General features: G+C 52.1%; 1 protein-coding gene across 1 annotated transcript in view; it reads right to left on the bottom strand.

Annotated features, from left to right (window-relative positions):
- Positions 1-8032, bottom strand: part of KIRREL3 (kin of IRRE like 3 (Drosophila)) — a 147275-nt gene that overhangs the window by 28405 nt on the left and 110838 nt on the right. The gene's annotated exons all lie outside the window — the stretch shown is intronic.

The raw sequence follows: 8032 nt of genomic DNA, 5'->3' as shown, positions 1-8032 counted from the left end.
CCCCTCTCCCCCCTTTTTCCCCCCCCCCCCCCCCCCCCCCCAATCAAAGAGAACTTTATCCCTTTAAGGCAGCTGAAATAACATTACCCTGAAAAGCCAAGCTGGCATTTGCAACACTGCAACTTGCAAATTGTCTTGGAGAACAAGCTGTCAACTCAGCACTTGAATTAAGCTGCTGTTTGCCAAACAATGAGCGAACGTGACCTAATGGGGCACCATCTGGCAACCTGCCACTCCGGGGTGGGTGGGAAAGACAGGAGATGCTGTGAAACTTCAGCCGCTCTTTGGGGAAAGGGAAAGAAAGTGCAGGCAGCAGCCGGGGGGGAAAAAACATAATAAACCTCCCAAAACAACTGACAGGTAAATTAGAGGGAAGAGGATTTCCCTAAGGAATCTCTGCCCCTGTTGTCTTGGGGCTGCCCTCTTCTGGTTGCGCTGGATGTTTGGGTTGGGGGAAGATGCAGGCACTGGGAGCTGGACTTGCCCCATCAGGCTCCGGAGAGACGAGCCATGGAGGCTGCTTCCCACGCGGCGTCGGTGGGGTGGTTTTAGGAAAGCTGTCCCCTTCAAGGTGAACAGCATCTGCTCATGGTCCTCCCATGGGTCTCCCGCTCCTGCCTTTACTGCTCTCCTCTGCTTGTCCCCACTGCTCTGCTATGGGTTCCCCTTGCTTTAATGCCAGACTCGTGCTGCCCCAAAGGCAACCAAAGACAACTGGAGCTACAGTGAACTCATACAGAGGGTCTGTAGGCACAGATGTCTTCCCCGAGTGCCTCTATGGGGCTGGAGCGAGAGCGAAATGCCGGTCCGCGGCAGGCTGGAAAATGCTCTGACAGTGCTCTGCTAGAGCAAATTCCCCCGGCGCCTGCTAATGTTAACCTAACTGAATCAGGACAGCTGACCTGCAAGGCTTCACCCACCATCTGATGACACAAGCGTTTTGAAAGAGATGTATTAGCGGTACAGATGTGAGCTGATTTGTATGCGCTTATCTGCCCTCTCATTTCATTTATCTTTGCACCTCTAACAGATGCTGACTGGCCACTTCAGCTTCCCTACCCTCCCTTCCTCCCCAGACTCCCCCTTCAATAATTAATCAGGAGATGCCGCTTTTATTTCTAGGGCTGCGCTTCGTGTGTTAATGAGGGAGGCTCCTCGTAGGGAAAAACCAGCACAAGCGACACCTTCCAGCTGCTGCTCCAAAGGTTTGAATGGTCAGTGATGCTTTGGCGATGCCTTTCTCCTGCCAGAGGGAACTGCAACCCAAGCCAAGGGGCTTGCAAGAGGTCGGCCAGCAAGGCTGATCTCAGCATCACGCTTCCCTGCCTCCTGATGGGATCTGCGCCTTGCCCTCCTGCCTCCCTGCCGCTGGAATGACGCTGCCCATCGCAGAGAGCATCTGCCAGCGCTGTGGCAGCAGCTTGTCCCTTGGGGATGCTCCCCCCCCCCCGGCCCTGGCTGCAGCAGGAGAGAGCCGGGGAGATCTGCCAGAGCTCCGATATCTCATCCCTGAAGCTTTGCATGGGTTGTGGGGTGGAGAAGAGACACGTCCTCGTTTCCTCCTGTTTGGTTTGCTAGTCAAAAAGCCACACCTCAGCAACACTTGATGAAAGAAAGCAAGTAGGAAGGAAGGTAGAAAGCTAGAGGGACAGGGAAACTTCAGCTGGTGAACATGGAAACACCCTGTGCTTTTTGACAGGAGTATTTCTGCTCTGTTAAGCTCCTTTACAGCTTTGTCCCCGTAGAGGGTCCCAGCCACAATCAGATTTTCGGCCTCTGAAGGGTCTTGTTCTGCTACTCAGGTGCTCAAGGGAGGTACTAGGTACATGAAGCCATTTTCCTTGCAGCAGTCGATGGGACGGGGTGAGTGTGGCACCAAAGCCGTGGGGGAATCCAGCGCTTCTCTTGTGCCTGGCACTTTCCTTGTTACTTTACACAAAACCACCTTCCCTGCTCTGCAAAGGACAAAAAGGAGGTTTCAAGATGAGGATAAAAGTCACTTCTGAGTTCCCTGGGTCATGTCCTTGCAAGCCTGCCTGCAGATCCTCCTCCCAGCAGAGACACGGAGGGCACCAGGGCTTGGAAACCGGACGGAGAAGTGTCCGGACGTGGGCTCGAGCTGGGCAGACTTCAGGTGAGTCCCTCCTGGAGGTTGCCAAAGAAAGCAAAATGGAGGGCAAGGTTTCCAAGAATTGTTTGATTTTGCAGTGGCTTGGGAAAACACACACAAACAACTGTGGCATGGTGCTTTATGTATTTGTTCAAAACCGATCGCTTCCGCAAAACCGGATTTCCCGAGCGTGGAGATGTGTCACAAACAGCAATTTTTCGTGCTTCAGCAGAGATCAAGGTTCTTGCTCCAGTTTTCCAAGGCTTAACACTGCTAAATCAATGTGGCTGAACAAGCAGTATAGATCTTTTATAATGTCAAATTGGTTTTTAATAATGACAGCTGATAACCCTCTTGTAAAGCTTCCCGTGATGGGCTCGTGGACAGCCAGAAGGCAAGTTACTTATGTTTTTAACAAGCCCATAACGTGTCTTACTCACCTATTAACCTTCCAGTAATTATTTACAAACAGAATCTGAATAAAACGGAGCCGAGAAGATGCGGAGGATGCTCCAGCAGCCCCATCCACCACTTCCACCGCTTTGGCTCTTCATGATCTCTTCCTAATGTCTCAGCAGCCTTATTTCATTGAGCCTGGCTCCCAGCCAGCGCTCCCCGTCCTACCACCGTCGAGAGGAGGGGCTTCTTTCATTTATATTCTTACCTTGAAGCTATTTATAGATTGCAAACGTGTCGCCCAGGGTCTCTTCCAGACTATATAAATTTACCTCCTTTAGTCTCTCCTCGTATGACTTAGCCGCTAACTCACCTGTCATTTTTTGCTGCCGGTTTTCTTCCTAAGCCAAACCATATCGCAGGGGCTGTAGGGACAGGTCTGTGCAGGGGTAGGACAGCATCATTGTGTGTCCCCCGTGCTGAGCCTGCCCCAGGAGAGGGGCGAGGGTCTGCCCTCAGGGATCCCACCCAAAGGACCTCTTCCCGTGATTTTCTGGGGCTCGCCACGCCGCGGGGAAGGACTCAAAGGTTGGCATGGCAGAAGGGACACCACGGGCCGCATCCCAGCCTCCCTGCGCTTCTCGGGTGGTCCCCATGGGGTGACAGTGGCAGCATCACCGTGAGATGCCTTCACTGCCCGCTCTCTACCACCAGCAGGCACCTTTTGAGGACCTCTCTCCAAATTCACCACTTCTCCCCCCTATCCCGTGTCGTAGGGCCAGCGCAGACCTAGCATCCTATCTGCTGCTGTCCCTCATCCCCTCGGGCTTCGCACATTTTCTCATCTTCCTTTCTCTTCACCAAGCACCATCTCAGCCTATTTCCCCAGATGGGTATTTCTTCCCCTCCGGGCTGAGTTTCATTTTGTTGTTCCCTTCCCCATATTTCTAACCTGCGTTAGGTTTTCTCTGGCCTCACTGGAGGGAGTGCCCAGCGCCTCCCAATTCAGTATCTTCTGAAAATTGAATCGGCCCAGGTGAGGGAGGAAAACAAATTTCAGCCAGGAAGCAGATATTTCGATCCAAGCTTCAAAGGGACTATTACAGACAGCAATGAAAAAACAGTGATTAAAGAATAAAAAACCCCACGCCTGTACTGGGTCCTTTTAACACTTAAAGATAAGAGGGAGGGGGGACTTTTCTAAGGAGACGTTCTCCAGGGAAATAGCATTTTTCTGACTCCATCGATCGCTTCCCAGCTAAGAGTGCACACAAGCAAATAAGAAAGGACAGTTTGGGATATGTTAGCTCACAAGCAATGCCGTGGCTTTGTTTCAGTTTTCATGCATCAGTGCTACTTCAGTGACCTGCTCTGGTTTCTGAAGGAAACCTGCCGAAAGCCGGGAGCAAGCGCCCGTGCTTCCTCCCAGGGTCTCAGTGGAAGATGCTCAGCTGAGTCTTCTTCTGCACAAGGGGTTTTTACCCAGCAGCTCCACCACTTCCCCCCAAGGACCCCGCTTCTGGCCAGGCTTCCAGGCTCGTGGAGCCCATGAAAAGCTAACCGCGTTCGCGACAAGAGCGTGACATGTCCTATAGAGCATCGGTACGTAGAGGATAGCAGTACGTAGAGCCAGCCGTTCATCTGCCTGAGCACTGCCCAAGCTCGCCGTAACAAATAAATTCCTCTGTCTGAGGTACAAAGACTCGTAATTCTTCAACAAACAGCGTGCGTGAACAAGCTATTTACTTTACAACCCTCGAAGGCTGTAGGACTAGTACAGACGCTTCTTTATAAAGCTCCTCATCAGGCCACGGCTCTCTCCAGCATCTCCCAGCAGCACGTGAACAACCGGAGGGCATCGCTAGCACCCACCCCTCGGCACAGGAATGCTGGGGCTCTCTGAACTCTGTAATGTCCCGTCAAGCGCTACCGCAGGCTACGTGGATCCTTGCTAAGGAGGTTTTTTTGCAGTTGCCAGCAGCACGCGCGCTCCTTGAACCAGACCTCCCAGCAGATCGGCTGCTCTGACGGTGTGTAACCCAGGGAACTGGAGTGTATCATAATTTTTAATTAACAATGCAAAATAAAGCAGTTGCTTGCCATATAAGTTGTGTTTACTAAGAATGACTTAAAATAGATAAATATTTTCTTGGATGCATTTTAATTGCTTAATAAAAGTACCAAGAACACCCACAAATACCTTAAATAAATGCATGGCTCAGGGAATGAATTAATTAACATTTCATTCCTGGGAATGGCTATTAATTGCTACAAATTGCTCAGAGAATGGGTTTTGTTGCTTTATTGCCAGCAGTACCTTCAATTCCTAGTGCCGTAACGTGGCAGTCCCCTCTCATCCTCAAGAGGAGAGCCGTCCCCATGCGTGACGGCTGCCAGCGGGACGCTGCGAGCACCACTCCGCATCCCTCCGCTGCCCCCGTAACCCTGGCATCCCCCATGGGGAGGAGCTGATGGAGAAGGATGGTGTTTCATGGACAATGTGCTGGCATCCCTCGGAGGTCCGTGCCAAGCAAGGATAGCGGATGGCTCGTGCTGGCAGCTCCACGTTTGCAGAGCATCTCCCGCGAGTGACAGTCTTGTGAGAAACGACTGAGCGAACAACAGGGCCCGAGCAGTGTCACGCTACCCCCCTGCACGGCTCTGGCGTGATGCATCGCGCAAATTATTTCTTTATTAAGAGTAAATTTCCATAATGGTGATCTATGGGGTTATTCCTCTTCTCCTGCCTGCTCCCTCCCTAATGAAGACGTGTGAGCCCCGTGCGGTTCCTCAGCCGCATGTCTGCTGTCCTCCCTCCGTGCCGATGCAGCGGGTTCATTTATCAGCCGGCGCAGGCGATAGGTAATCTCTCCACCATCTAAATTACAAGGCTGGGCCTTCCAGCTTGGGGTTTAATCAAGTTCAGGAGGGCAGAGCCCTGAGCAAAGCGCTGAGCACCCTTGCTGATGGCTGGCCCGTCCTCGAGCATGCGGGCTGGGGGAGCAAAGACGATGGTACCCACCATACTCAAGGAAAGGCTTCCAAGCCTCCAGCTCCCATCCGGACAAACCTCCATCCGTGCACGGCCGCTGCCCCCCCGGCCTCTTCCCAAACCTCTCCGTCCCTGACGCGGGCACCTCGGCTCCACCGCGAAGTGAACCCCAGGTCGTAACGGTGGAGGTGCTGCACCTCGGAGCGGAGGTGCTAATCTCCCCCTGCCTATTTTTTTTTCCCATGTGGCTTTTCTTCAGAAACAAATAAACAGCGAGGAAGACTGCAACCTCTTCCCGAATTTCAAGAGTTCAGGCTTGAATCCCAGACAAGGACATGTTTGGTGTCTGATTGCGCTCGCTGCAATACACCAGTTGCCGCTACTGGGGTTTGATTGTTTTTAAACACTCTGGGGTTTTGATGATAATAATAACACCTCGCTGTGCAGAATAAACCTCTGGCTTGATTTCCTATCTAATCTCAGCTTCGGTGTTCCCCCTCCTGCCAAGCCAGGAGGCCGGCGATGAGCCTGATTGATTGCTCATCAAACTGCAGCCTTTAAGGGAGGTGCCTGTCTTGGGTGCACGGGTTTTGCATGTCCTCCTTGCCATCAGCAGGTCCCATGGGTGGGAAAAATCAGTGAGGGGCTATTTAGAGCTCCCCAAACCACGCCTGAAGATGTGCAACCGGAGTTCAGCTCTCCGGGGAGCATCGGGGTACCGAAGCAGAGATGGGCAGGAATACCCCAGGGCCAGTTCTGTGCTGCCCATGGCACGGGAGCCTGGAGAAACCGAGGTGAGAAGGTTCGTCTCTCCCGGGTGGCACAATTAAAGCCGTCTCACCGGCACAGCCTGTACAAGCCGTGGTTCATTTTGGTGAAAAAACAATCAAAATAGCCTTTCACTTAGCACAGTGATCAGAACAAATTGGCTGCAGAAGCGGAGGGGAAGAAGTAAACAAAGCTGTTAACTTGTCAATGACTTGACTGATCAACCATTGTAAATAGTTAAAGCCGGCCGATGAGCCATGCCATCAACGGCGTAACGCTACGCACCGCAGCCCCAGGACCGGGCACGACCGGGGTTTGCAGCTGGAGCTGCAGAAGATCCAGCTGGGAGCGTGCCGCGTGGACCTCTGTGCGTGCCAGAGATGCAGGATGGCCATGGACCCCATGGGTGGCTTGGCCGGGGGACGGCGAGAAATAATACCTGCCCGGTGCACGTGCCTCCCATGCTGGACCACGTGCCTGAGTCGCCGATATTCGCAGCGCTGCAGTGCAGGCTGTAGAGGATTGCGGACACTGGCTTTTGCAGCAGGGAGGTGTTGGCCGAAGCACACCCCATTGTGCCCCCCGGCTCCCTCCCCGGCACAAGGGGCTGGTAGCGATGCTCATCCCCTCTGGAAGGAAACCGAAGATGCGCCGATGGAAAAGCTATTATTATTTCAAAAGAAAAGCACAAAACTTCACTGGCTGGGTGATTCCTTCTGCAAATTGAGCTGTTTTCTTGACAGATCAAAACAAAATGCAGACGCTTTAGATCTGGTGGTCTTTTAATCCCGGTGTTTAAAATCCCCCTCCTCCTCTACCCCCTCACACGAGAGGGCTGTGCACCAATCCTGTCCCCATTAATCCCTCTTTTGGTGCTTCTCTTGCCACGACGGATGCTTTTCTTCCCCTCCCCTTTCACAAGTCCACCCTCTTTTGCAATAACTCCTCTCTCCTTGGCCCCAGGGTCACGGGATCATATGGAAATTGTACTTTTTTTTCCAAGTTAAATTACTAACGTTAAGTTCCTGATTTTTCTAGGTGCAGAGAAAGTTTAAAACCATTCAGATGGGTCTGAAGAAGCAAGCTACGACAGCTAGCTGCCAAAACTGCTTATCCTGGGGAAATACTGGGGATGTGAGTCACCCCCTCGTCCTGGATGAGCTTGGAGGTGTCACGTCTCCCGGGAGGATTTTACCCCTTTGGCAGCGATGCTGCATTTCATTTCTTCTGCCTACATCATCTTGACTTATCCCGCCACACAATAGACGTGACTAATAGCTTAACTATTATTTCTTGCGCGGATCGGGTAATCCAATTTCATCACGTGGTTTGTGTTTCCTCAAATCGTTTAAAGGGATTAGTCCTTTCTGGGGTCTTCCTACCCCACTCCACCCCCGTAGCAGAATTTCTTTAGCCAGATTTGTGGATGCTGGCATGTCGAAGCGCTAATTCTCTGCCGTGTTTATCCTCCTGCTTAGTGCAAAGTGAATCTGTGCTGTGAAACTGTTCAAACTTGCCTTTCCCTCTACTACGGCTCTTATTTTTCACCTAAAAAACATCACCCGTGCGTGTGGCCTTTACAACTTTACACCTCGCCGTGCAATTCCTTTGGGGTTCGCGTGAAAAAAAAACAGTGGTAAATGGAGACAGAAAAACTCAGCCCTTCATCAGCATAAGAGATCTGCTGCCAGGGGGATCTCAGAGCCAGCGCTGGGCTGGGACCGCGTGTTTCAGATCACTGAAGCTACCAAATCCACACACTTCAG

The sequence above is a fragment of the Aptenodytes forsteri genome, unplaced genomic scaffold, assembly GCF_000699145.1.
Source record: "Aptenodytes forsteri isolate BGI_AS27 unplaced genomic scaffold, ASM69914v1 Scaffold126, whole genome shotgun sequence".
Taxonomy (NCBI): Eukaryota; Metazoa; Chordata; class Aves; order Sphenisciformes; family Spheniscidae; genus Aptenodytes; species Aptenodytes forsteri.
The sequence above is the reverse complement of the archived record's forward strand: the minus strand, read 5'-3'. Positions and strand labels throughout refer to the sequence as shown.